The following is a 25,321-nucleotide window of genomic DNA, read 5'->3' on the forward strand; positions in this document are numbered from 1 at the left end:
GGACTCTCTGTGTAAGCGCTCAGGTATCGCCCGGCTGCGGTCTCCACCGCGACCCTGCCGCCGCCGCCGCCGGCGGCTGCTGGCTAGTGCTCAGATTTGTATTCTTGCCTTGGCTTTCTCTCACTTGTCTAACTCTCTGTCCTGTGATGGCACACTTGGTGTGTTTCTCTGGCTTAGGACTGTTCACTGGAACTCTAAAACTGCTTTCTATGAGAGAGCTTGTTCAGATTCCAGCTTCTCCTCCGCCATCTTGTCGCCTCCCCCCTAGGGCTGCTTTAAAACATAATTTTCCCCTTTTATTTCTTACAGATGAATATTATGAACATTTTATAAAACTACTTATGAGTGCCTAAATGTGAACATTCTAAGAAATCATAAATGATTAATTACCTTTGGAATACCTAAGCAAATTAGTATAACACAAGAATAATCAAATATTATTTTTCTGCCTCTAGTGCACCTTGAACTCGATGTCTCACACCCTTACTTGGCATTTTTTATCAAGGATGATGTTGGGACACTTGAACCATACCTCCACTTCTGGCTTTTTGCTAGTTATTTGGACATAAGAGTCTCTTTAATTTTTCTGACCAGGATTAATTCGAACCATGCTGCTCTTATGCTCCTGAGTAACTGGGATTGGAGGTGTGAGCCACCAGAGCCTAGCAAATCCACTCTTTTTTCTCTTTTTGTGCCAACACTGGGGTTTAAATTCAAGAGTAGGAACGCAATCCAGGTTTTTGGCTCATAGCTAGTGTCCTACCAATTGATCTATACCTCCTCTTCTCCAAGTATTTATGTTCAGTGTTGTAATGAGAAGCATCTTTTAGATGTATTTCTTAGGTATCTATGATGACATTATATGACTGACAGAAAATAGTCATGAGATATACAAACTTCCATGGGAATATGTCCCTAAAATGTTCAGAGATGGTAATGAAAAAAGTGAAGAATCATGCTAAGTTTTATATGTCTTACATTTTATCAGTTTCTTCTTTGATCATGGATTTAAGGTTTTTTTCAGTTCTTCACAGTAAGTAACTCTGAAAATGCTGATTTTTATTTTACTTTATGTATTCAGTTCCTTATCATAGAGTTCATTTTTTTTCATAAGAAATGTGTATAGACATGTTAGCATGTCTAGGACAGCTAGAGTGAAGTAGCTTGAGTAACATTAGCTGATAGTATAGACAAATCAACTAAAGAGACATTAATTCTCTACTGGAGTTGAGATAATAAATTAGTCTTAATTTTGGCCTTTATAAAATGATTATCAAGTGTGCATTTCTCTTTTTTGTGATTCTCTTCCCAAGACATTCATTTGCTTATATGAGGTTTATAAAATACTAGGAAGAAATAGCTAGTATAAATAATGTGGTAATAAATGATAAGGGACTTTGCTGCTCTTCTGAATTTATTGGCTACCTACTTTGGAAATATAATTCTTACATGAATTTGACTGTTTGAAAATAATCAGGTGCTAAGGATTAATAAATTCACTATGCTGGCAATACCTTTTGCGAAAAGATTATCGTTTCTGTTTAAATTAAGGCTTCCTATCATCCTATACAATTTTTCATTTCCTAGGAACTATGATAAAGTTAATTTTATGACAGTCTTATGCAGTGAAGTCCACAAATACAATGTTTTAGAACTCTTTCTGTTTGTATAGCCTCCATTTTATTTAATTTGGAACTGTTTCCTCAATTCAACTTGAAGTACTTATGTCACTCTACCCTAGAAATGGCAAATTCTGTCTAAACTGAAAAATTACTGAGAGTTTATTTTGATTGCCCAACATTCTATAGGTATCTGACAAGGATTTTTCTAATTTTCCTTCAGTTAAAAAATCAATCGATTTATTTCTAGCAACATTCATCAAAACAATTCTAGCATCATGAGTCTGAACGTATTCAGGTATTTTGTAAATCTCAGCAATAATATTGTGCATTAAATAAATGTTGTCTTTTTTTTTTTTTTTTTGGTTGGTCGTGGGGAGTGAACTCTGGGCCTGGTTACAACTCCTCATCTCAATGTTAGTGCTCTACCATTTGAACCACAGCACCACTTCTGGCTTTTTCTGTTTATGTGGTGCTGAGGAATCAAACCCAGGGCCTCATGTATGCGAGGCAAGCACTCTACCACTGAGCCTGCACCACCTTCGCAGTCCCAGTGTTGTCTTAAAGTTATAGGATCTAACTACTCAGCATGTGGTGACTGGCTGTCAGCTTTAACTTTCTTCGATAATAGTGGCTGTATCAGAATTTGAAATTTTCTCACACCCCATTTAATACGATAGCTCAATACAGTTATAATCAGATTCAATAAAGCCTTCTCAAAGAGAAATTTCTAAGTAGAGCAGTTACTTTTCAGATCTATTAATTATATTCTCTTTGGGAATTGGTTCCTGCACTCAATTCTAGTCCTACTCTCCTACTTTAGATAGCAGTGTGGATGATGAAATACACAATTGCATGGTTGTTTTCTGGAATGTATTAGCATTTGTCATGCTTTAGATTTATGAGCCGCAGCACCATTCATTTGTCAAGCTACCCTTTTAAATATGGACTCATTTCTTTACAGTTTTATAGGAGTGCTAAAATGTCAGCTATACATCACCATCCAAAGGCTCAGAATGGAACTAGGTGCTGATGATGGGAACCATAAAGGTATTCATTCTGCGCATATCATTCTTCAAATGTGAATTTTTACTTTCACTGAGAAAGCATCCTCTATGAGGAGATTTGGCAATATTATTCATGAAGTTAAGCTTATTTCAAATTTAATTTCCATGAATTATTTGTTATAATCCTTGTTTTCTAGAATTGTATTTGTGTGATCTATATTCATATTGTAGAGTGCTCTGGTCACTTCCCAAGGCACTATTTCCAGCAACATTTTAAATATATATATATATAATATTTATATATATAAATATTATATATATATATATATATATATATATATATACAGAGCTAGAAAAAAATGCGTCTAAATCCAAAAGGGAAAAAGAGAATAGTGAAATAAAAACACTTTTTGTGTTTTTATCCAACATTATAGTTTACTCTCCTCTATTCTTCTGTTGAAGTTGAAGGTCTTTCAGTTTGAAAAAAGGACTTTGAAAGTTAGAAATAAAGAGGATGCACAATATTTTCATTAGAATTTATATATGTCATTGGCAATATCCTTTTTTCTATCTGCTGGCATTTTTGAGTGAGCGTGTAAATATTTGCATGTATATTTGCATGTATATATACATATATTAGTTTGCCAAAGGCATACTAGATGTCTATTCAATTCACAGTCCAAAGTTAGATAAGAAACAAGGATAAACCTGATAAAAATAAAAATTTTCAATGTGAAATCATTTTTAAAATATTTATTTTGTACAGACTATCATTTCCATAAGAGTAGAGGTACATAGCACAACCTATCAGAGTGTAGGTAATAAGGACTTTGGATTGGGTCTTGAAGTATTAGTAGAGTTAGAAAAAATTCTAGAAGCGTTCCAAAGATAAAAATAGGAAAATATATTAGGAAAAATGCAAGCAGTCATTGGACAATGAATACATTTGTGGTCATTACTGTCATGTGGAAAATAAAATAATAAAAGTGGAAAGACAGATTGGCAACTACACATCCTTAAATACAAAGATTAGCCAATCACAACTAGGGCAAGTTGCAATTTAGGAGTTTCATCTCTTGAACTCTCAAGGGATAGAATTGTTCTTATATCTTAAAAGTTGACGTCATTTCTTATAGCCAGGACAATCTGAAGCCCTTCTTGCCCATTAAGTTTTTGAAATCTGTATGACTTGATCTAACATTGTTTTTGTGTTTGATGTATGATTTTTCACACTAGAATTAGAATCCTTCTGTGAACCATTATCTATTGGGCTTGCCCTTTCCTTTAACGGACTTCATCAGTTTAAACCTGGTGTTGTATTCTACACTCATAACTGTGATGAAAAACCCAATTTGTTTCCACACTTCCCCAACAATTTGTTATAACTGTAAATATAACACAGCCACTGTAATGAATAATTCCTAATTGTCACTAATTTAGGCTAAATATGAGGCTACTTTGTTCATTTGTGTACTAACTTTAACTTTACATTTAGGAATTTATTTCCTATTGACATCAGACTTTTAGTTACATAGTCCATTTTTTTGGTTCTTCCTCTCCACTATCAATTTGCTACTACTGTCTCTGAGGATCTCACAAATGAAACAAGACTTCCCTTTCCCGCCTTCTGCCTTATAATGCCCCTGATTTAGAAACAACATAACAAAAGTCTTCCAGAGCTGTAAAGACCCATGTGGTTGTTCTAGCAATGCTAAATCCTTCATTTCTCAGAGGAAAGAATCTAAGGCTCAGAAGATTTAAATTGATTTAGGTGGGTTCTACCAGTAATTAGTGGAAAACTAGTTCCTATTTCTGTTTATTTCTCTAGAAAATTTAAAAGAGCAAACAGGCAGAGATGTTTTCAAAATAGCCCTTTAATATCTTTGAAGCCTGGAAGAAATTCATCCATCTCTATTTCCCACAAAGCTGTTTTACATTTTGGTCATTGTCTTCAACTCCCCCCCCCATCATTGTTTTTCCTTTGTACTTGATGTCATGTTTTCTCATTCATGGAGAAACTCTACATGATATAACAAGTTCAACGGGTCAGTAAATATTGGTTATATTACTCTTGTATTTCTGTTCTTCCTATCCTTGGATTCAGGTCTCAAATTCCAAACTATTTCTTTACTGCTATATAGAATCTATGCTTAGGCCCATCCATCAAACAAGGGCTGTGTGTATATGCATGTATGTGTGTGCACACGCATGTATGTATACTTTAGAAATTATAAGAAATAAAAAAATGCCATTTTAATAAAGAGCTGAATGAAAGAGAGCAATGAGAATGGAGAAATAATATTTTAGAAAGAAGCACAAACGTCACACACAGAATGAGGTTAGTGTGCAAATGGCAAAAAAGTTACCATGATAAGTGCTTAAGTGTAAAAAAGTAGCAGTAGATTAAGTTTAAAGATAGATATGATCCATGTAGTCCTAGACAGAGGCCCAACTTACCTAAAAGAGAGTAAGCAAAACTAACAGTTCAAAAGATGTGGAAGGCTGAGATGTAGCTCAGTGACAAAGTACTTGCTTATCAAGTACAATGTTCTGGGTTTGATCCCCAGGACTAAAAAAAAATAAATGGAAGATTGATATCCATTGATGCTCACATTTGAGAATACGGATGAGCTTTAGGTCTCTAGAGGAAGAATTAAGGTAAGGGAATTGAGAGGTAAGTGTAAATAAACAGTCTTGGTAAAACAGTGGTATAGTTGATCAATATCTCTGTTCAGGTTCTGCATAATTGCCCTGGGGAAGTCTTCATTGCTTGAGGTGACAATATGGTTCCTGAGCAGGTCAGCTACAGAAAAAGAATGCTAAAATTAACCCTGTCTCCTATTCATATATGAGTTCTGTCTCCTCCCTAGTGCCTCTCATGGCACTCTTCCTTTGGAGTAATTTGTCAGTTTGCAGTTAGGACTTCTCCCTAGAAGTAGAAAAACACAGGGACAATTCTAACCAAACTGAGACTTCGGTATGGTGGAACCCTTATATCTTTATCCTGAACTTTGCACAACAAACTCTTATTTCAGGCTTCATTCAATGGGTTGTATCATATACACATGCCATGAGATAGTAACCTCATGCATTTGTGTATTCTTTCCAAAAAATATCTATCAAGTCGTGATCCTTTGTTTCCCTGAGATCATGTCACTATTATCACCATAAATTCCTCTGACACTCTCCAAATATCAGAAACATAAGATTTCTTTTTTTTCTCCTTGCTTTTCTTTTATTTATTGTGAAAATACAGTAAAGAGGGGTTACAATTACATGGGCAAGATAATGAGTACATTTCTTATCAAGCATTGTAGCCTCCTTCTTTGTTTCCCCTTCCCAACCCTTCCCATCTTCCCCATGCCCCCTCACCCAATTCTTCTCCCTCCATCAAAGTTGTAAAGTTCATTTTCGACATAATGACTTATACATCTCATTGTTGCAATGGTTCCACCTGTATCCCTATTTAAACGATTTGTTTTTTCCCTTCCTCTCCACAACCAACATCAGTTACAGTGAAAGCAGGAGTTATACTCTGGGGGAGGGACATAGAATGCAACAAAGAAATAATCTGATACATGTGTTAGAGGGGCTGGGAAGGTGGCTCAGGGGTAGAGCACTTGCCTTGCATACATGAGGCCCTGGGTTCGATTTCTCAGCACCACATAAGCAAAAAGAAAAAAAGCCGGAAGTGGTGCTGTGGGTCAAGTGGTACAGTGCTAGCCTTGAGCTGAAGAGCAGAGGGACAGTGCCCAGGCCCAGAGTTAAGGCCCCAATACCGGAATCCCCCCCAAAAAAAAAAGACACACACACACACACACACATAAATGTGTTAGAAACAATCGCATGAAAGAAAAAAAATTGAATACATATCTTGTGAATCAGTTCCCAAACATCAACTTATCTGACCTTTTTTGCTTGACTCAGACATATACTAGATATTGCAAATAAGGGAAACCATGGGACCTATGTTTCTTTGGGCCTGGCTTACTTCACTTAATAGAATTTTTTCCACGTCTTTCCATTTCCTAGCAAATGGGTCAATGCCATTCTTTCTGATGGAGGTATAGAATTCCATTTTGTATATATAACACATTTTCTTGATTCATTCATCTACTGAAGGGCATCTGGGTTGGTTCCATATCTTAGCTATGGTAAATAATGCTGCAATAAACATAGTCATGCTGGTAGCTTTAGTGTGGTCTTGTTTGTGAACATTTGGATAAATGCCCAAAAGTGGGATTGCTGGGTCATATGGGAGCTCTCTGTGGAGTCTTTTGAGGAACCTCCATACTGTTTACAAAGTGGTTGAATAAGTTTACACTTCCACCAACAGTGCAGTAAGGTTCTTCAGCTTTGCTCTGAAGAAGTTCCCAAAGACGGGTAAGGCAGACAAGGTGATCCACCCAACCTAAGACAGGTGGGTTCTCTTCTTCAAAATAAAGACGAGGGAGATGTTGGGAGCCGACAGTAAAGCTCCAAGGTCATCTTGACCCTTGTGCTCACTTGAAGGCACGTACAAGGAACTGGCTTTCATGAAAAACACTAGGTGTCCGGGTTTGCCTTGCTATGTCTGTAGAATTTGTTTTACTTTCTATCAGTTGACCTTGTCTTGTTTCTTTCTGCACCCTTGTTTTTATTAAAGACTTTTCTTGTTTTTCTGCACTATGGTGACCTTAGGTTACTTCTTGACTTCTAATAGTATAAATTAGAAGAGTTAAAAATAAACGGGGCTGCAGTCTTGAGCTGCAGACCTCCTGACCCCATCCTTTGTCTTATGTCTTTATTTTTCCGTCCTCGCCCCCTAAATCAGGCGTCCCTTTCGTTGTCGGCTGGTTCTGGCACTTCATGTGTCTATTGGCCATCCTTCTTTCCTCTTCAGAGAAGTTTCTCTCTAAGTCTTTAGCTCACTTATTTATTGGGCAGTTGAGATACGTAAGATTTCTTAACCAAATATTTGCTCTTGAGTCACCTAGCTTGAGCCTACCTACCATTTCCCTTAATTGTGTACCTCTCTCTCTTTCTCTATTAAACTACTTGCTTAGCCACTTTGATTTTGTGTGTGCATCTTCATTCAACTCTTTGTTGGAATTGTTAAGAATCTGAAGTCTTTACCTCTGACACTATTCACCAGTAACAGTTTCCATGAGTTCATTTTACCTTCTGGGAGGTGATCACACTGTGGGGTGATCTGTGAAGCTCTGCTGTTCCTGGAATCCAAGTGGAGTACATATTGAGTAGAATTGCTGAAAATACTTAAGTGCCTTTTGTGGGGAAGCATCTGGAACATGACTTTGTAAAACTGATATAAAGTACTCTAGCTAGTCTTTGTGGGCTTAATTTAGAAGAGAATGAAATTGGTTAAATATTCTTATGTTATAAACAATTCTCCTTGAATGATCAAAAAGCTTGCATGCTGTATAAATCAGAAATCTTGCCCAAAGTAATGAAAAGGGACAACATTCAGGCACTGATTCCACCTTGTTACCTTGCTTTTAGTTCCTTGTGGGCCCCAGTGAAGAGTCTGCTTTTTAGCAAAAGCAGTTCCTACATACTTATTACAAGGTATCCTTAGCATGTTTTTGAAAGGTATGTTATTGAGCTTGAATTTCTAGCATAGATTTAATGAAACTACAAATGAAGAATGAGTTGAAATTCTATTTACTTTTCAGACTCTATATTGAAATGGAATATAGACGAGCAAGTGCAGACATGAGGAGACCTGGAAGAGAGTTGACATGTTACACAGTGAATGTAATAATCAATTGGAATGGTGAGAAGAGGTTAAATTTTAGATATGTTTTAGCATTAGAGTTGACAGGACATACTGAGGTAGGAGTGACAGAAAATGAAAGAGTCAAAGAGATTTCTCCTTCATTGAAATAGAACTAGTGTTGTTTTTCTCAAGCACATTGTGATAATGGCATTGTTTACTGCAGTAGTTACCAACTAGGGGAAATTTGCAAACCTCTCCCTATATGGACATGCTTGTCAGAGTCCAGAGACATTTTTTAGATGTAGTAACTTGAGGCATGTGCATTTGCTCCTGTTGTCTACTGAGCAGAGGTTGGGGATGCTGTTACCTATTCAGCAATGCTTGTAACACCCTCAAACAACAAAGAATTATGTGGCTTAAAATACCAATAGTGACAAAGATGAAGAGTCCCTTTCTACTCAGTTTTAGTGTTACCTTCTCTGGTATGCCTTTCCTAGTCAAACAATATAGTAATAATAGTTAACATTAACTGATTGCTAAGTATGTTACCTCTAGTGTTGTAACTATTATTATCTAAATCTCATGGATTAGGGAATTCATGAGACAGTGATGAAAAACTTGCCTAAAGTACAAGGTCATGAAAGGTTAGAGTTGAAAATTTAACCCAGATATATTTGGTTGATGAGTTCTTAATAATCATAGAGTACATTGTAGATAATGGTTGGGTTTTAGAGCTAATTACATTGTATTAAAATGGGTAACTTGACTGTCCTTCCACTAAACAATGGGGTCCTTGAAGTTAGGTGGCTTGCATTTTGTCATTGTATCCACAGTGCAAACAAAAGTGTTAGGCATTCTATAATCCTTGGACAAATATTTACTGAATGTATATTTATGTTGTCGAGATATGTGTATAGCTGATTATTTCCCTCAGAGTAGTCCTTTGAGTTTAAATTTACAGGTGTATTTAAGAGTTTTAGAGAATAGGATTGACTTCTAAAGGGTGATATTCTCCAGCAAAATTTACATTTGCAATCACTATTAAGAATCTATTGGTCTTAGGGTTATGGGACTTGGAAAGAATATAGAAAATTGTTTTGTATTTTATAAACTTTTAAAAATATTTTTATTGTAAAAATACTGTACAGAGGGGTTACAGTTACATGAGTAAGGTTATGATCAAGCATTGTTACCCCCTCCTTTGTTTTTCCCCTACTTTCCCTTCCCTCCCCACCTCTCCAATTCTTCTCCTCCCCACGAAGTTGTAAAGTTCATTTTAAACATAGTGTATTATACATCTCATTGTTCCAATGGGTCAATCTGTATCTCTATTGAAACATTATGTTTTTTTCCCCTTCCCCTCCCCAAATTAGAAAAATGTTAATACAAGATGCAGGGCACTGGACTCAAATATATTGAAAACAGGGGTTATACCATAGGGAAGGAACATACCAAAGAGACAAAAACACACATGGTACATTATAAATACATTAAAAACTATAGCAAGAAAGAAAAAAACCACTTGTGTTCCTATCTTGGGGTTCATTTCACTTAACATCATCTTATATTGTCCTATGTACATAGCTTTTGACCTTCTCTGTTTGTCCTAGATATATACTAGTTATTGCAAATAAGGGAAATCATGGGACCTATGATAATCTTTAAAGTGTAATTTCAAATAACTGAGAAATTCTCTTTTAAACTGCAACAATCTAGAAGTCTTTTATTTCCTGACCAATTCACCAGTTCACACAATCTGAGTTTGGTCCCTTTTCAAATATTAAAAAAAGAAAATATATGAAGGAAAAAATAAGATTCATTCAATTATTGTTTTCGAAAGAAGGATATTTCACCCTTCAAAGTTAGACATAGATATGGAAAATCAGATTATAGTGTGGTTAAACACTCCTGTACAAACAGATATAAGTGCTCATCATATCATCATAAAATGATACATGATATTTCTGAGGTTACATTACCATCATATACAGATAACAACATTCAGTATCCATTGAGTGTGTCCACAAGATTCTGATTAGCAGTATCACTCTCCCTTCCCTAAAATGGATTGTGATTATCTCTTAGCCTCTTTCCTGTACAGCCAGTAGCTATATTCTTACAATGGAATAATGCAGATTTTCAGGGTTTGGATCATTAAAGACTTTTTGGTATTACTTGACATGGCCAAGCAATGAAATATGAGCCAAAGTAGAATGCAGACCTTTTGAATACTCCCTAATCTCTCATAAACCCGACTAAAGCTTCTTACTGTGTGGCAAGGTAGAATATGTTATTTCACGTTTTGTAAAGACTGTATTAAGTTAGTCAGGGGATTTGATAATAGTCCCCAAATAACATAAATAACTTAGAGAAATCAAAAGATCTCAGACTTAGAACAGTGAGTATAATTTTATAGATGCTTGTTGAGCAACTTTCATACAATAATATATCTCTACTAATGAGTCAGAACAATTCTCTCCACTTCTTTTTAATACATATTTTTATTGTAAAGATACTGTATAAATAGGTTACAGTTACATGAGTGAGATAATGAGTATATTTCCTATTGAGGTTTATTTTCTCCTACCAATCCTTCCCACCCCACCGTCCCAACTTCTCCTTCCTCCGCCACCTGAAGCTGTAAAGTTTGTTTTCAACATATTGTCTTGTACATCTCATTGTTACAATGGGTCAACCTGCATCCTATTTCAGCTTTTTGTTATTTTCCTTCTCTTCCCCAAATTAGAAAAATGGATACACAAGATGCAGGGCACTGGAATCAAATACAGTGACAAAAGGAAGGGATTATACCATGGCTGAAGAACATATAAGACAAACAAAAACTCACATAGTACATTATAAGTTCATTAATAAAACAGCAACAAAGATAAAACCTCTTGTGGTCCTATCTTGGGATTCATTTTCCTTAGCAATATCTTATATGGTCATATGTACATAGCTTTTGACCTTTTCTGCTTGTCCTAGACATATACTAGTTATTGCAAATAAGGGAAACCAAGAGAACTATGTTACTTTGGGCCTGGCTTACTTCACTTAATATAATTTTTCCAAGTCTTTCCATTTCCTAACAAATGTGGCAGTGCCATTCTTTCTGATGGAGACATAGAATTCCATTGTGTGAGGATATATATATATATATATATATATATATATATATATATATATCACATTTTCTTGATCCATTCATGTACTGAGGGGTATCTGGGTTGGTTCCATATCTTATCTATGGTAAATAATGCTTCAATAAATATAATTGTGCTGGTAGCTTTAGTGTAGCCTTGTTTGTAAACATTTGGGTAAATGCCCAAAAGTGGGATTGCTGGGGAGCTCTATGTGGAGTCTTTTGAGAAATCTCCATACTGCTTTCCAAAGTGGTTGAACAAGGTTACACTCCCAAAAGTAGGGTTCCCTTTTGGCCACATCTCACCCAGCATCTGTTTTATTATATTTCTTGATTATAGCCATTCTACCTGGGTTGAGGTGGTTCTCAATGCTGTTTTGATATGCATTTCTTTTATAGCTAGAGATGTTGAACATTTCTTCATGTGTCTATTGGCCATTCTTATTTCCTCTTCAGAGAAGTCTCTCTTTCATCTTTAGCACATGTATTAATCTGGAATTTGTTTCTTTGAGGGTTTGTTGTTGGGGGATTTAATTTTTTGAGTTCCAAATATATTTTAGATATGAGACCCTTGTCCGTTGCATGCCTAGTGAAGATAATCTCCCAATCCATGGGCTTTCTATTGATGTTGCTAGCTATTTCTTTTGCCATGCAGAAGCTCTGCAGTTTCATGTAATCCCATGTGTCCAACTATTGTTTGATTTGTTGTGTTTCTAGGTCTTTATTTAGAAAATTTCAGCCTGTGCCAAGGAGACTTAGACTTTTTCCAATTCCTTCTTGTAGTGTTTTCAGGGTGTCTGCTTTGACTTTGAGATCTTTGATTCATGTGGAATTGATTTTGGTGCAGGATGATATACAAGGATCTAGCTTTAGTTTTCTACATGTGGTTAACCAATTTTGCCAGCACCATTTACTAAAGAGGCTGCCTGGCTTCCATTTCATTTTTTTAGCACCCTTATCGAGGAGTAGGTGGCTGTAGATCTGTGGGTTCATTTCTGGGTCTTCAGTTCTATTCCGTTTGTATTAATGTCTGTTCTTGTGCCAGTAGCAATCTGTTTTGATTACTATGGCTTTGTAGTAGAGTTTCAAGTTTGGTATTGATATTCTGCCAACACTTTCTTTTTGCTAAGGATTGTTTTTGCTATTCGTGGTCTTTTCTTGTTCCATACAATTTTTTTTGGGGGGGGACTTCTTCTATTTCATTGAAGAATGAGATTGGGATACTAATGGGTGTTACATTGAATTTACAGATAGCCTTTGGCAGTATTGCCATTTGCCTGATGTCTTGTAGCATAGGAGTTTTTGTACTTCCAGTCCTTCCAGTCCTGTAGCATAGGAGTTTTTGTACTTCTTCAGTTCTGCTTTAATTTCCTTTGTCAGGTTTTTAAAGTTTTCATCATAGAGGTCCTTCACTTCTTTAGTGAAATCTTATATATTTTATTTTTTTGTGGAGCTATTAAAAAAGAAGCTGATTTCTTGATTTCAGCCATGCTTTTCTCATTATTGAAATACAGAAAAGCCAGTTACTTTTGAGGATTAATTTTATAACCTGCTACTTTGCCAAAGTTTTGAATCAGCTCAAGTAACTTGGGAGTGGAGGTAATAGGTTTCTTTAAGTAAAAGATCATGACATCTGCAAAGAAGGAAGGATTTACTTCATCTTTTGGATCCCCTTTATGTTTGCTTCTTGTCTTATTGCTCTAGCTAAGCATTTTAAAAGTAAATTGAAGAGAAGTAGAGAGAGTGGACATGCCTATCTTATTCCTGAATTTAGAGGAAATGGCTTTAGCTTTTCCCCTTTAAGTATAATGTTGGCATAGGTTTGTCATACACAGCCTTTTTTTTATGGAGGAATGTTCCTTGGATTCCTAGTTTTTCCAGAACTTTCTTCATAAAGGGGTTTTCGATCTCATCAAATGCTTTTCCTTCATCTAATGAGATAATTATATATGTTTCTCAACCTTGTACTTGTTGATGTGATGAATTATATTGATTGATTTGAGTATAGTTAACCAGCTTTGCATCCCTGAAATGAATCCTGTTTGATCATGGTGTATATTTTTTTGAGTTGTTGAAGCAGATTGGCCAAAATTTTGTTGACAAGTTTTGCATCGATGTTCATCAATGAAATGGGGCTATAGCTCTCTTTCTTTGATGAGTCCCTGCCTGGTTTTGGGATGAGAGTTATAATGGCTTCATAGAGTTTGGTAGTGAACTTTCACTTTCACTTTCATTGAAGAGTTGGAGGAGTATTGTTTGAGTTCTGCTTTGAAGGCCTTGTAGAATTCTGCTGTATATCCATCCGGTCCTGGGATTTTCTTGTGTGGGAGGTCTCTTATTGCTGTTTCTATTTCAATGCTTGCTTTCGATCTGTTAAGTTGGTTAAATTATCTTGGTTTAGTTTGGCCATGTCAATATTTGCTAGAAATTCGTCCATTTCTCTTTATCATATCTTTATTATCATAAAGATTTGAGACATATTCCTTTATAATGTTCTGAATCCTGGTTGTTCTGTGGTGATACTTTCAAGTTCATCTCTGAGTTTGTTTATTTGGGTGTGTACTCTTCTTTTTCTGATAAGATTTGCTAAAGGTCTGTCAATTTTGTTTTTTGTTTTTTGGAAAACGAACTCTTTGTTTAGTTGATTCTTTCAATAGTTTTTAAGGACTCTAGTTCAATTAATTTTGATTTTATTTTAATAATTTGTTTCTGTCTACAAGATTGGGGTTTAGCTTGTTGGTCTTTTTCAAGGAGCTTTAGGTGCCTTGCTAAATTGTTGGTTTCAGATCTCTCCAATTTGTTGATGTGGGAATGCAGAGGTATAAATTTCCCTCTGAGTACTGCCTTTGCTGTGTAACAGAGGAGCTGGTAATTTGTGTGTTCATTTTTGTTGTATATCACGAATGTTTGAATTTTCTTTCAAATTTGGTGATTCAACTGTGTTTTGTTCAGCCTCCATGTGTTACAGGATTTTCTGTGGTGGCTTTTGGTGTTGAATTCTAATTTTCTTCCCTTGTAGTCTGAGATAATGCAGGGCATAATTTCAGTGTTTCAGAATTTGGATAAATTGGATTTGTGACCTAAAATGTGGTCTGTTTTGGAGTATGTTCCTTGTGTTGCTGAGAAGAATGTGTATTCTGATGCTGCTGGGTGAAATATTCGGTAAATGTCTGTTAAATCTATTTGATTTATACAGTTGTTTATATCCGAGGTTTTTTAGCTCAATTTTTGCCGGGTTGATCTATCCAGCTAGGATAGTGGTGTGTTAAAGTCCCCAACAATTAATCACTATTGATCTATGTGAGCTTTTACAAAAGTAGTGATTCTTTGATGAACTTAGGTGTTCCATTATTTGGTGACTAGATATTTAGAATTATAATATCCTCCTGAAGGAGCGATCCCTTAATCAGTATGCAATGACCATCTTTATTTCTCCTCCCTAATTATAATTTAAAATTGATTTTGTCTGATATTAAGATTGCAACTCCGGCCTCTTTATGGGGGCAATTTGCTTGGTAGATTTTATTCCAGCCTTTCACTTTCAGAATATGTTTATTTTGGGGGGGGGACAAGGTATGTCTCTTGAAGTCAGTAGACAGAAGGATCTTGATTTTTGATCCAATTATACAGTCTATGTCACTTAATTGGAGAGTTAAGTTCATTAATATTGAGAATTAGGACTGAGCGATTTTCGGTAGTTTCTTTCATTTTATCTGTCTTTTTGGTGGCTGTGCCAACTGGGTTCTTCCAATAATTCTTGGATTCTCTGTTTGGGGGCTGTTTCTTGGCCTTTATCATGCTATTGTTGATTTTCTATGAGTAGCACAACCTGAAGTATCTTTTATAGGGCTGGTCTGGTGGAGAAATATTGCTTCATTTTTCTTTGCTGTAGAAGTTTTTATTTGTCCTGCTATGAAGGACAGTTTACCTGGGTACAGTATATTTCGTTGATAATTGTTTGTCTTTAGGGTATGTGATACATAATTCCAGTCTCTTCTTTCTTTAATGATCTCTTCTGGTCAGAAGTCATTCTGATTGTTTTCCCTTTATAGGTGATTCATCTTTGTTTTCTGACAGCTTTAAGGATTCTTCCCTTGGTTTCAATAGATCCTGTGCAGATTACAAAGTAATGGTGGGATGTCCTGTTCTGCTCTGGTATATTTGGGGTATAAAAATCTTATTGTATCTGAATGGGCCTATTTGTGCATGTTTTGGACTTTCTGTGCTAGGATCCTGTTAAATAAATTTCCTAGACTTTTCACTTCTGTCTCTAGGCCCTCTTCTATACCCACTAGCCTTAAATTAGGCCTTCTGATGGCGTTTTCTAAATGTTGAATAGATTCATCATATTTCTTGGATTTGTTTTGAATACTGTCTATTCTTTCTGTATAATGCCAAGGCTGTCTTCAATCCCAGAGATTCGATCTTCTTCATGATCTAACCTACTGTTAAGGCTTTCTATTTTGTTTATTATTTACTTTCCTTTTAATTGGTCAGATTTGATGCCTTCAAATTCTTTGTCAGAGCTTTATTTTAGATCTTGTATGGACTACTTTACCTCCTCAATTTGTTTTTCATTCTCAAATCCTTTAATTGATTGGTTATGGTTTCACTGGACTCCCTTTCTTTCTGATGGGCTTCATTGAGCATTCCCTTTGTGAACTCCATGGATTCCTCCAGGTTTCTGTTTGTAGATTCCAAGAATGTCTCTATTAGTCTTTGTTTATTCTCATCCTGCTCACACAATTCCTCTATTAATCTTTGATTACCCTCCTCCCGCTCATGAACTTCCTGTATTAATATTTGGTTTGCCTCATCACACTCATGCATTTCCCTATCATGGTCACACAGAGTCCTTTGCATGCTTTCAGTCTTTTCATTTAGCATGTTTAGAAGTAGTGTTTGTAGAGAATTTTGGCAACTCTCTTATGGATTATTCATTAACTGCTATGTTGCCTGACTGTGTTTCTTTCTTGTTCTTTCCATTTGGGTATGAAAGCAAAACCAATGTCTTGCTAGAACACTAGTTTAAGGTAAGAATCAACCAGAGCGCAGTTTTTGCACAGATTCTTTGAAGCAGTCAAAATGAGTACAGATACAATCTAGTTCACCAGATACCATCTTGTTCCACAACAAATAACTTAGTAATCAATGGACTAAGAAAATCAAAGAGGAGTCAACAGACTAGAAATTAATATGTTTAGGGAGAATTTTGAGTTGAAAGTAAGATTAGAGGAATGTGGAGAAGGAAAGGGAGGGAAGGAATATAACCAATACCTAAATTCAGGGAGAGGAAAATGATAGGAGGAGAGATGTAATAAAGACAAAGGAAAAATAAACAAAAATTTAAAAATGAAACACTTAAAATATATAAGTATAAACAATACTACAATGAAAGGAATTAAGGTTGAGTTTGTGAATTGAGTAATCGATATCTGAATTAAGTATGCACACAATGAAAGATAAGGTCTAATAATTGAAGATGGGTATAGATCTGGGATGAACAGAACAGCCCTTAAGTAAAGCAAAAAACACAAAAAGGATCAAAAGGGAAAAGAGTAGAAAGAGATTTTAAAAAAGCAAAGCAAAGCAAAACAAAACAAAAAAACAAACCTAATATATAAATGATGAAAAAAAACTGAAAACAATTTTTTAAAACAAAATTTTAAAAAGTAAGTAAAAAAAGTCTTCTTTGATTTTTTGGGTGGATATCTTGTGTCTCCCCTGTGTCCATTCCAGTCTCTTGGTGGAGTCTCTGGTTTGCTTGTGGTGTTTGGTTTTCCTGTGGCTTGTTAGGTTTCTTAAATCAGTTTGTTTGAGCAAGCAGAATAAAACGCTGCCTTACCAGGGAGTTTATGACACTCCTCCTGGGCTAGTTCAGTGGGAGAGTGATCTGCTTTGAGTATTACAAAAGAGGGAGATGGCTATTTCCTCTAGCTTGGAGTTGCTATGAGGGAGTTAAGTTTTATGTCAGCAATCAGTAGCTTTAACCTGAGGTGCTAGCCCTTGAGAGAGTCCAAGCCCAGCTTGGAGCCATCCTCAGGATTTAGTGTAATGAGTATCCAAATGTTTTTCTGGAGTTGCTGCCAGTGCTTCAGAGGGGTGTGGCAACCTCTTGCTCTGTTTACCCACTGAACACAGTTGCCTCGCTCTTGAGGAGCTGCCTCTGCTTCAGAAGAGCAACTTTCCTCAGGGGGGGAACTAAGTCCCCAGGTCAGGTTGAAAGGCTCCTATTATCTTCTTTCAAGGCCTCAGTTTTGGCCACTGCTCTAGCCAGGCTTTTGTCAGTATCAAAGATGGAATTCTTTTCCATGGTTGGGGAAGGGCTACCTTCCCCTTGCTGCTCTGTGAGAAAGAGTGAGGATGTCTGTGTGGTACTCATGCCTTTCCCTTCTGGGACATCCGCCATCTGCGACTATTTATGGTCAGCAGGATGAAGATTTCCATTCCTTGCCAGTTATTCCTGGTGGTGAGTAGAATTCGCTTGCACATCCCCTCTGATGCCTATGTCCTGGGCTCTCTCTGTTGATATGTCCACTACTGTGGACACTCATGAGTGCTTGAATCTTTCTCCTTAACCACGTTCCATGAACTTTTCCTCTCTTTTCAAACTATCTGTACTATGATGGTACACTTGGTGTGACTTTCTAGCCTTAGATTTTCCACTGGAACACTAAGACTGGTTTCTACATGAAAACTTGTTTAGCTTCCAGCTTCTCCACCTTCAGCCTCCCAACTCCTTCCTCACATTTTCTATACCTAGTTTGTACAGTAATAATTGATGCTGAAAATGGTACATTTAAGGCTACTTATAAGGATCAGTCTTAAAAAAGATATTATTAAGCATCCTAAAACAAAAAAGATTTAGAGAATTCAACAAATACAAAGGTAATTAATTCAAACAGAGATATAGAAATATTATTAGAGTGATTGAACAAGTTGTAATTATCTCCAATGCTGGCCAGTGGTAAGCCTGCTGGGAAGGCTTTGTAAGAGATATGATAGTTAAATTAGTTTTAAGGAATTAGTCATATTTTCATTGATGGAAGAAGTAGAGAGAGAGAATATTTGAGGTTGAGGGAATAATATGAATAAATTGATTAGAAGACTGAAAACTTACTGTGAGCGATTTAATTTGCCTACAGGAAAAAAAATATATGATGAAAAATAGGGTCATGAAAGTAGAAAGAAAGGGTGGAGCCATATCATTGAGGTCTGGCATACAAATGATAGAATAGAGACATATACTCAGATTTATAAAATTATAAAATTTCCTTTATTTTCTCCTACAGAACACATTTTGCTTGAATGCTTACATAGTTGCTGATGGAAGAAAGAATATGGACTTGTCATTTGAAAGTAATATGAACACCTCTAGTATATTGGAAAATCTATTTAGATAAATATTCAGATAATTCAAGGGGAAACATGCCAATCAGGATATATTTTCAGGGATTTGTTTTTCTTTTCTCCTTTTCAGGATGATGTCTGGATACATAGAAAAGTGACTATGTTCTTATAGTATTTGGACTAATCAAATTTACATATGCTGCTATTAGTCTACTTTGGCCTCTCCTAAAATATTTATAAGCTTGCTTTGTTCCTAATAAACTTTTGATAGTGTCTATAAACATATTGAGTGCTAATAGCTCCATTCAAAAAGTGTTAAAGTATACAACATCTTCAGGCAGACCCCAAGTCCCTGACTCATGCACAGCTTATGGAATCCTATTATAAAGTATATAAAAATGTCTAGATTCCTATATGTTGAGTTTAGGAGAAACTTCAGAAGCCAATATTAATGGCTATTTATTAATTTTGAAAGAGTTATTAGGTTACTGTGGCACTGAGACATCAGTGGATGTTTCTGAGAGGTAGCTAGTAAGATATTGTTTACTTGGAAAGAAAGCAAGCTAGAAAAAAATAAAGAATTGTACAAATAAGGAAGGTTAGATTTTATTAAATTTGGTAAAGAACAGTGAGTTGAAAGAAATGTAATGGCTGATAGCAAAGTTCACATACACACTGAAGATTCTGGAGAAAAAATGGATTAATGATGGTATAAGTTATCAGAGAACAGTGTTTGGATGGGATAATAAAATTGAATAAACTTTTAGTTTTTTTCAAGGAAGAAAGATACAGGTTAGTGTTTTTTATTTCTTTAGAGATAAGAACAAAATAATTTAGAACCAGGAAAATATACAGATTTTCAACTACAAGAGTCACAAAGCTTTAATCCTTATATAACAATATATAGATATATTTACTTACTATAAGAGTTTCCAGCTCCATTAACCTACAAATTTTTCTCATATGTAACTGCTAGGCCCAAATTATAGCATATATGTAAGCATATTCAGGAACATATATATGCACACACAATAGACAGATCTGACTAAAATATGGTTTTTTCACTAGTGAGACACGATAATGAATTCATTTAAAAGAAATAACATGAATTTAAACAAACCAGAAATATTAGGAAGCTGAAACATTTCTTCTCTGGGGTATTGAAATTAGTGGGAAGGGTATACATGCAAAAAAAGGCAAATTAAGAAGACTAATATTGGAAAGGAGTGGGAAACATGGGAGAATAGTAATGATTATAATCAAAAAGCCTTGTGTATATATATATATATGGACATATTAAAATGAAACATCTTGTACAACTACTAGATATTAATGAAAATATATAAATAGCTTTATATAAAATACATTTATTTAAATAAGTAAAATATTTGTAAATAAGATGTATGTTATAAATATATAAATACATTTATATGTATTTAAAGGCATATTGTAAATACATATAAATATATAATCAAGATTTGAAGTTTTATTACTGTAAAAAGAGAAATATATGGAACTATGTCTAGAAAATTTATAACCATCTTTTTCTTGTTTTGTTTGTGCTGGTACTGGAACTTGAATTCAAGACCTCATGCTCATCCTTAGTCAACACTTTACCATTTAAGCCACACTTCCCAGCTTTTTGCTGGTTAATTGGAGATTAAGAGTCTCAGGATTTGTCTCCTGGCCTCACTTTGAGCCTCAATTCTCAGATCTTAGTCTCTTGATTCTTGGGTTCAGAGCACCTCTTGCAAGAGCTATCACAATCCTGCTAGACATTTCCATTTATTTGTGAAAAAATGTCCCTATTCCAGACAAGATGTATAATTCCCTGTTCTGTTTCAGCGTCTGTATTCCATACAGTCCCTGTCCAACAACACCACAACACTTGTTCCTGATGTAGAAGAAATGGGAGCCGGCAGAACCCTGGTTTGCAGCTGCAGCAGCGGCGGCAGGCATTGCGGGAGTCATGGGCAGTGGGCACTTTCAATGACTGAGCTCGGCCTGGGGTCACCCGACCCTCGCCCTGCAGGCAAGGAACAAAACGTGACAGAAACAGATGCCTTGTACAGAAGGGAAATGTTTGATCCAGAAGAAAAATACAAGCTGGACCACAAGAGGAGAGAAATTGCCCTAATCTTCAATCATGAGAAATTCTTTTGGCACTTGACTCTGCCGGACGAGAGGGGCACTTGTGCAGACAGGGACAACCTGATTCGCAGGTTTTCAGATCTAGGATTTGAAGTGAAATTCTTTAATGATTTTAAAGCAGAAGAACTTTGTTGGGTATTTGTCCGTCCCACGAAAGACAGACAGGGTCCGAGGAAAGGTAAGCCCGGTGCTTGCCTGGTCCCCAGCCTCCCTCAGCCAGGGAGACAATCAGACACAGCAGGGAGCCAAATCCAGCAGGTAGAAAACTCATTTATTAACAGAGAGCAGCCCTTTTTAAAGACAAAAAGGGTGGGTGGCATGGCAACGGAGGAAGAGGAACCAATCACTGTCAAGGTCACACCCTATCATGCACCTGAGCCTTCACGGGCTGGTTAGGCACTGATCGGAAGGTCAATTGGGTTCTGCCCACTCTACTCTCTCCAAGCGTCATCTTGGCTGCCCATGTGCTCTACAGTAAATTAGGCTCTGCCCACTCAACCCCCGCCCAGCGCCATCTTTGCTGTCTATGTGCTCCACAGATTCCCCCCCCCCTTTTTTTTAATGGCAGACCCACCACCCAGTTAGTTGTCCTTTTCCATCCTCTGTAAAAGTTGTTTTAACAAGATTACATTGGTAAGGATAACATTGGCTACACAGGGGGTTCCAGGCAAGTCTGGGGGGCGAGATTCGACCAACAAGGATAGGGAGGGCCCTTGTGTATGATCCAAGAGCCTGTCCCAATTACCTCACATCCCCACCTAGCACAGTAATAAACATCAGTCCCAGCACAGTTAGAAATGTCCAAAGCAGTTCAATTAATTCCTGGGCACCTGGTGTCTTTTAAGTAAGCCAGTTCCTTGTATGTGCCTTTAAGCTAGCACAGGGGTCAAGATGACCTTTGAGCTTTACTGTCAGCTCCCAATGGCTCCCAACATCATCTCCCCTGTCTTTGTTTAAAGAAGCGAACCCGCCTGTCTTTGGTTGGGTGGATCGCCTTGTCTGCCTTACCCGTCATTGGAAACTTCTTCAGAGCAAAGCTGAAGGCCCTGTCTTAGGTTGGTCAGACTGACACCCCCTCTTACCCGTCTCTGGCTGCGATTCCTCTCGGGGGGAAATTCATTCATTTGGAGCTTGATAACTGGCTGGCTAAGCTCATAAGAGTTTTGCAGTACACTTATAATACAAGGAAGGCATAGAAAAAACCATCAGCAAAAGCATTACCAGGCCAGGAAATGTCACTACTACTCCTTTAACCTTAGTGAAGGATGATGGGATAGCAGTCTTTGCCACTTCAGAGTCCAGAGGTGGGGATTGTTCTAATCCAGCTATTTGCCTGTGGGGTTGGACAAGATCTAAACTGGAAGCATAACAAAAGGTGGTTGTTTAACAATAAGTATGGATTTAATGCTGCTATACAAGCAATTACTAAAAGAACAATTAAAGCAGGTAACATTAAAATAATTAACTCCTACAAAAATATTAAACAGTCCATAGGGTGGTGATCAAAATGAAGGTCAGGTCAAAGGGACAGCTTCTCTTGTGGTGCTATTGACGATTTCTGCATTGCCAGTGTTGATCACTGACCAGGTCACCCGTTGAGGTTGATGCAGATTCCGTAGAGCCATTCACAAGATTGGGAGAGTCAGGACAGCCAACAGCTGGAGTATCGCCATCTGCAATTGTTAGAGAACACAAGAGCTTCTCAAGGGCTGGTTGCCCTTGGGGATGGTTAGTAATTGTCTTTCTGGCTTTTGTCTTAAAAACACAAGCCTTGGCCATGGCCTTTTTTTTTTTTTTTTTTTTGGTTAGCTTATTCTTGGGCATCCTCCTGTATAGAGGAAATGGGTAAAAACTTAAGGGTCCTGGCAGGGATCCAAATGGGGGCTGTCTCCCCTATGGGAAAAATGTATCCAAATCACCTGCCCATGGTAACTAGGGGGTCAGGTCCTCTCCATTGTTGTGTCAGGGGGTCCTTCCACCTGACTTTTACTCGGGGCTTAGGGTTTAGTTGTCCCCAGTTAGCTGCCCCTTTTGAAAAATTGAAAATGTTAACTGTATATAGGGGGCTAACTCACCCTTTTTGTTTTAATTGCTCCTTAAGACATTGGTGATTTCTTTTTATAATTGCTTGGCCTTGGGGATTATAGGGAATTCCTGTAAGTATGATTAATATGCCATTTGTCAAAACACTCTGACATTGTTTTACTGACAAAACAGGGTCCATTATAGGTTTTAACTTGTGCTAGTAGACCCAAGGTGGCAAAGCATTGAAGAAAATGTGCTTGTGAATGTTTAGTCCTTTCTCCTGTATGTGCTGTGGCCCAGGGAGAGTTTGGGCCATCCTCCACCACCGCCTGGCAGAGCAAAGATCCTTAGCTTCCCATGGATACCATTCCAAGGGCCTGATAGCCCCTGGTGCCACATTGACTGGATACGCTTGGGGAAGTGAATCCTGTGGCTGAGAGTCTGAGCTCTTGGGTGGCCCTTCCTTTCCAGAGGAGGTCTCTGAGTAGGTTACTTCCCCAGCCCTTAGCCCCTCCATGGGGTAGGGGTCTGGGTCTTGCAAGTCCCTCTCGCAGGTCTCATAGGGCGTCATACCTCCCTTCCAATTGGGGGAATAGGGAGGGGGCCTAGGACCATCAGGGGCACCTGAGTAGCTGCCTCCGCCCCTGCATGCACAGATAGTGCGTTCCTGGTCGAATTTGACCTGTTTCTTTTCTTTCTCACTTTCCAAGTCCTCCTGTACTCTTTCTAGGCCTAATGTTGCCTCCTCCTCCTTCTTTTGTGATATAGCATTACCCATACTTAGGGTTTCACTTACCCCGAAAGACCGCTTAGCCTTGGCCGGTATCTTTTCCTTTCGTGCCCCATGTTGGGCGCCAGATGTTGGGTCTTCGTCTGTCCCACAAAAGACAGACAGGGTCCAAGGAAAGGTAAGTGTGGCGCTTGCCCGGTCCCCAGCCTCCCTCAGCCAGGGAGACAATCAGACACAGCAGGGAGCCAAATCCAGCAGGTAGAAAACTCATTTATTAACAGAGAGCAGCCCTTTTTAAAGACAAAAAGGGTGGGTGGCATGGCAACGGAGGAAGAGGAACCAATCACTGTCAAGGTCACACCCTATCATGCACCTGAGCCTTCACGGGCTGGTTAGGCACTGATCAGAAGGTCAATTGGGTTCTGCCCACTCTACTCTCTCCAAGCGTCATCTTGGCTGCCCATGTACTCTACAGTAAATTAGGCTCTGCCCACTCAACCCCCGCCCAGCGCCATCTTTGCTGCCTATGTGCTCCACAGAACTTCTGCTCAAAATTCATGAGGTATCAATCTCAAACTACGCTGATACGGACTGCTTTTTGTGTATTTTCCTGAGCCACGGTGAAGACAATCACATTTATGCTTTTGATGCCAAGATTGAGATTCAGACACCAACTGGCTTGTTCAAAGAAGGCAAATGTCAGAGCTTGGTTGGAAAACCCAACATCTTTATCATTCAGGCATGCCGGGGAAACCAGCATGATGGGCCTGTCATTCCTTTGGATATGGTGGACCATCAGATAGACTGGCTAGACAACAACATAACAGAGGTCGATGCAGCCTCTGTGTACATGCTGCCAGCTGGAGCCGACTTCCTCATGTGCTACTCCATTGCTGAAGGGTAGTACTCTCACCGAGAAACTGTGAATGGCTCCAGGTACATTCAGGACCTGTGCGAGATGCTGGGAAAATATGGCTCCTCCTTAGAGTTCACCGAGCTCCTCATTCTGGTGAACAGGAAGGTATCTCATTGCCAAGTGGACTTCTGCAAGGACCTAAGTGCCATTGGCAAAAAGCAGGTGCCGTGCTTTGCCTCCATGCTAACAAAGAAGCTTCATTTCCTGCCCAAAAGCTAGAAAGTAGGGACTGTTTTATCTATATTCATATTTACCTTTTCTACCTAGGTAGAATTGTGTATGGTCTAGAGATTTAAAATGTTTCTGGGTCAGAGTTTAATGCCTAGCAGAGAAGTGCTTTAAAAAAAAAAAGTTCATGGGCATGGCAAAAGGGTTTGAAGTAAATTCCTCAGGAAATACTATACATATCGATCTATAAGCATTTATAGAGATTTTTTTAGTAAACTGCAAATATAAACAGTAGATATATGCCTGATAGAACTTCCATTTTATATGTAGAATTTATAATGTTTTTCAACAGTTTCGCAGCCTAAGAATGATTCCTTTAAGATACTGAGAAATCATGTTTTATAAATTTAATTCCTAGTGGAAATTGTTTTATAAATTTTATAATTCATATTCTTAAAAAAAGATGAAGAAATGGGAGCCTTCACCTGAAGCCCAGA

The 25,321-nt window shown here is 37.5% G+C and overlaps 1 pseudogene; it reads left to right on the top strand.

The window, feature by feature from the left end:
• The window catches only part of LOC105992789, an 88,473-nt pseudogene extending 63,478 nt beyond the window's left edge, over window positions 1–24,995 (top strand).
• The last annotated feature ends 326 nt before the right edge of the window (window positions 24,996–25,321 follow it).

Source organism: Dipodomys ordii, unplaced genomic scaffold (assembly GCF_000151885.1).
Source record: "Dipodomys ordii isolate 6190 unplaced genomic scaffold, Dord_2.0 Scaffold88, whole genome shotgun sequence".
NCBI classification, from domain to species: domain Eukaryota; kingdom Metazoa; phylum Chordata; class Mammalia; order Rodentia; family Heteromyidae; genus Dipodomys; species Dipodomys ordii.